Source organism: Magnolia sinica, chromosome 5 (genome assembly GCF_029962835.1).
Source record: "Magnolia sinica isolate HGM2019 chromosome 5, MsV1, whole genome shotgun sequence".
Classification (NCBI taxonomy): domain Eukaryota; kingdom Viridiplantae; phylum Streptophyta; class Magnoliopsida; order Magnoliales; family Magnoliaceae; genus Magnolia; species Magnolia sinica.
This window is the reverse complement of record NC_080577.1, coordinates 52,104,731-52,109,992: the sequence shown is the minus strand read 5'-3', so window position 1 is coordinate 52,109,992 and position 5,262 is coordinate 52,104,731. Positions and strand designations below refer to the sequence as shown.

General features: G+C 43.7%; 1 non-coding gene across 1 annotated transcript; it reads right to left on the bottom strand.

The window, feature by feature from the left end:
• Positions 1–4,840: 4,840 nt before the first annotated feature.
• LOC131247570 (small nucleolar RNA R71) lies at positions 4,841–4,947 on the bottom strand. The gene has a single exon (XR_009171849.1). It is a non-coding gene; the product is annotated as a small nucleolar RNA R71 (small nucleolar RNA).
• Between the last annotated feature and the right edge of the window lie 315 nt (positions 4,948–5,262).

The following is a 5,262-nucleotide window of genomic DNA, read 5'->3' as shown; positions in this document are numbered from 1 at the left end:
TACAATTTATGTTTTTAGAAACTGACTTTTTTTGTTTTGTTTTGAAGGATTTTAATTAGGAACTTCTAATTTGGTAACTTCTTCCCAATTTCTTGTCTCTTTCTATTTCTAGATTTCTATTTCCTTTCCCTCTTTTAGGTTTAGGTTAGAATCTGAATCTATTTCTAGATTTTTATTTCCTTTCCCTCTTTTGAGTGAAGGAGGATTGCTTAAGGGGTTATCTATCCATCACAGGATTAGACACCACTCAACATCCTTAGAGTTAGTTGAAGTAATGGCTGCAAATCAACCAGTTAATCAACTGGGATGACAACCTCAACCTAGGGTTGAGGAAATCCAGGACGAGAATGAGGTGCATCAAGCACCCCCTGTCACGCCCCAAACTTAGAAACCAGGCTCATAAAATTCCCAATCGCTGAATCCGGTGCCGATAGCCTCCTTAGCACCCCATTCTCGGCTCCTGGCACCCATATACTAGGTTTCAATCCTGGAATCCTACAAGGAGGATTTTCAACATCAATTTGATTCATAATAAGCATAACCATATGCATAACCCACGAACAATAACCAAGGCACCATCACAAAATCCACTATGATAAAAAACTTTAAGGTATAATGAACATAAAGGGAAATACAATAATAGAATTGAAAGCTCCAGAAGTCTGCTGCACGGTCCTATCTCAATGCTGTTACGGCGTCTAGCGTCACCTACACGCAACGATCGTGCATAAGCTTATAAAAAGCTTAGAGGTGGTGAGAGTGTGTGCACAATATAAGCATGCTCAGAATGCAATATCAGAGTAATGCGGAATTTGCTAACGAATCCATGAATACTATTAGTCGTACCAAGGCTATACGATGCAAGGCATAAATACTATCGGCCATATTAAGGCCATACGATGCAAGGCGTGAATGATGTCGGCCATACTAAGGCTATGCGATGCGAGATGCAACTCAAGCATACCAGTCATCATCCGAATCCACATATCAATGCAACTCATCACTAGAGCATCAAATATTAGTATAGTTCTCATGCTGGACAAATCACCGGGGTCTAGTACACTCTACGCCATCTTGCCGCCCCTATCCGAGCGCACAACTGGGTAAGTGGAAGAGACCTCACTATCCGCCTGCCAATATCGGGCCTAGCTCGTCGATAGCGGACCCATTCCTCAAGCTGGTCAAACTCAACCTAAATATTGCCCCATCACTCAGGCGGGTAAGGTCACACCTCTTTTCAACTGACCATGACGTAGTAGGAGATGCGTCCTACCAGTATATGACTCTCGTGCGCTCATGTATCCACTCGGTCTCGATGTTGGAGTCATCCTTTGGACCATAGGGTTTATGGATTTTCACCTATGGACATCTATGGTGCCCCGATGCTAGTAACAGTACTTCCTATATCCAATCTGGCTCTCCACGATGTGCCCATAGAGGCCACGGCCCTGATATCGCTAGGGCGTATAGTAACCATATCATACAATGCAAGATGCATGAGTCATACAATCTAGTCATGCATCAATCTTGCACGTACCATATGCTCACAAGGGACAACAACGCCTATCACGGAGTCTCATAAACAACTTGCCATAAGGTATATGCAATGGTCAACCTCATCTCATCACAAGAATGAAGATGATGCGTATAGGCATGTATCATGATGTTATGCTATCACATACTCGTAATCAGTACCGATAATTGACATCGATAATTGGCCTATAGACGGAGCGGGGTCCATGGAAGGACCATGGATTTGGTATATAATGATATACTCTAACATCAAGGTTGGGCCTAAGTGGCTTACCTATAACCTAAGCATCCGGAAAGGGTTCTTTCACCATACTATTTCATAGCCTGTTAGATGCCCTAGGGGGCCCAAAATAAGTCCTAGGTGGACTCCAAAATAAAAGAAATAACCCTACTAACAACCAATGGGGCCCAACATTATGGGTTAGCCTGATGAATAGATGAACCATGCGATACCAATGGGGCCCAGTAATTTAGGTTGACCTACTAAGAAAATGATGAGAATGGGCCTAACAAGGCCTAAGGGAAGGTCACAATGTAGACATTCAACCATCATTGCCTATCAATGCGGTCCTTTAACCAACATTGCTCCCAAGGAGTGACCCTCATAGAGCCAAGCGTATAGTGGGCCCACGACCTCACTCAAGGGTCACATATACATCACACCGGGCCTCACCATATGGGCCTCATGTATATCACGTCGGGCCTCACATATGGGCCTAATATACATCACATTGGGCCTCAATAGATGGGCCATAAATCATCACATTGGGCCTCAACGGATGGGCCACAAATACATTACATTGGGCTGCACCAATGGGCCTCATGTACATTAAGTGGGCCACATCACATGGGCCGCACCAATGGGCCTCGTATACATCAAGATGGGCCGCAACAATGAGCCGCACAATCTACAACATGCATCTATCTTAGAGATCTTTTTAGTGCATTACCCAAAAATGAATTACATCGGAAGATCATCTGGACCATACCACAAATAATAGTGGAGATAATGATTTCCACCCTTAAAATTTACCAGAGCCCACCATAGCATTTATTTTCCATACAAACTGTTCATACGATCACAAAGACTTGAATCAAGAGGAAAGACAAATATCATATTGATCCAAAACTTCTGTGATCCCTAAAGGATTTCAATAGTAGGCATTCAATTCTCCACTATTTTCTGCAGTGTGGTCCACCTGATAGATCTGCCTCATTTTAAGTCTCAAGCATTAAGACGAGCTCACCATTTGGATAGACAATTTGGATGTAACACATACATCAGCGGTGGGCCTCACATAAGATGGACACCATGGATGTAAAACAGATGAGCGGCATGGATGTAAAATAGGTGGACTGCATGGAATACACCACATAAATTAAGTGGGCCCCACCCAACAGAACATCCAGATGGATGGCTGGATGGGACAGATACATCATGGTGGCCTCACACCACTCGTCTAGATGGACGGTGTGGATGTAGAGTATATAAATTAAGGTGGGTCCCACTGTCCAACAAACTGGATGGTGTGAATGAAACCCACAGAATTTGGGATGTCAATACAACAGCTATATAGCTGGTGTGAGACTCACCATCCAATCCATTTCTAAGAAGGTGGGTCCCACGTGGGGCCCACCATGTATACATAAGATATATATAAAATATAATATTATATTATTATCATTATATTTTATTATATATATATTTTTTGAAAAGAACCAACGTCCAGAAGGTAGGACGGTCTGGATACAACACCACATCATGATGGGATCCAGTGATGAACGGCTGGATGAAACATGGATATGACGTGGGTCCCACGTGCACATTCAAAGAAAATAGGATAGATCCAAATTTTAGGTGGGACCCACATAGCTTGCTAACGTGCAGTAGAACAGTTTCCTAGCTGTGTGGGTCCCACTTGATGACGCAATACAACAGCTACATGGCTGCATGGGTCCCACCATCCTGGCTTCAACGGACGGTGTGGATCAACACATCATCATGGTGGGTCCACACGTGTAGCGAGATGTGGTCCATGAGAGTGTGGCCCACCCAAGCTTTGGATTAACCGATATTTGTGTTCTTACTTCACCCTTGACAGTGGGATGGGGCCCAACACATGGACAGTCTAGATTAAGTGGGCCACATTCCGTCACAAAAGAGAGAGAAAGAGAGATATAGAGAGATCAGCACATTAGAGGGACCCCGCCACTATGGGCCCCTCTTTGTTTCAACACAAACATCAAGATGGGTCCCACCACAAGTGGACCCTACATATAAATCAAGGTCCTACGCTACGATCACCCACCAATTGCCTTCTTCTTTAGCTCCTTAGAATGCTAATCTCCTAATCTCCTTCTTTAATGGAGGATGATGAAGTTAGGATGGTTGGATGGTGAGATGTTGGGGGGGGGAGGGGAAGAAGTGGCCCACACCTAGCTCTTTGGAATAGCTTGGATGTTGGTCTCTCTTGGGTTGCTTGAGAAATGGTTTGAGAGAGAGAGAGAGAGATGATGTAAGAGTGAGTGATGGGTGAAAAGGTGATGGAGTGATGGGTGATAGGTGTAAGGAAGGGATGGGTGGAGAGAGAGAGTTGACTTTGGGAATGGGAGAGGTATGGTTGTTGTAAGGAGAGTGATGGGATGTGTACTTGACTTGAGGTGATTGATTGATGTGATGGGTTGTAGAGATTCTCTTGGAATTCGTAATGCATGGCATTTTCCTTAAAATGAACGCGGGCCCACAACACCTGGCCTGGACATTGCATTGGCGTGTGAGACGCGGTAACGGCGCGGTCGCTAGGGTACATGTTTCGAGTCGAGCCGACTCAGATCTTCTAGATGCGACTTAGGGTCGCGTACAAACGCTGATTACAGGTCACGGGTTGTCGGAATTCAACTGGGAGGACCGCGGAAGCCTACGGTCTAGGATATGGGCCTTAGACCCCCACCTCATACCTTATGAGATTATTTATAACCGGCGAGGGTGAGTACACCCTCATGCATGGTTTTTTCTGAGAATATGGGACACATGGATATCAATCTAAGGGTGATCCAAATCCTTCCTAAATTTCATGGGCTTGAGTTAGAAAATCCATATTTACACTTGAAAGAGTTTGATGAGATCATAGCCACTTTATATTTTCCAAACATGTCTGAGGACACAATCAGGCTGAAACCCTTTCCCTTTTCTTTGAAAGAGAAAGCTAAGACATGATTGCATTCACTACGTCCTAGATCTATTAGCACATGAAATGACACGATAAGGGAGTTCATAAAGAAAATTTTTCCACATCATAAAATGAACACCCTTAGAAAGTCAATCATGAACTTCACCCAAAAGGAGGATGAAACATTCTTCCAATGTTGGGAGCGGTTCAAGGATCTTGTCAGTTCATGCCCACAACACGGTTTTGAAATGTGGCGCATTACACACTTTTTCTATGATGGATTGACCTCTTCCATGCGCTAATTGGTTGAGACAATGTGCAATGGGGAATTCATAAATAAAAATGTCGAAGATGTGTGGGACTACTTCAATAGACTTGCTGAAAACGCACAATCATGGGACACTTACCCAAAATCAAGCACCACTTTTAGGCCCACTCAATTAAATGAGAGGGGCAGATTATACCTTCTGAAAGAGGATGATGATATCAATACTAAAGTGTCTAATCTTATAAGGAAATTTAAGGCCATGGAATTAAAGAAGGATAAGGTTAAGGAAAC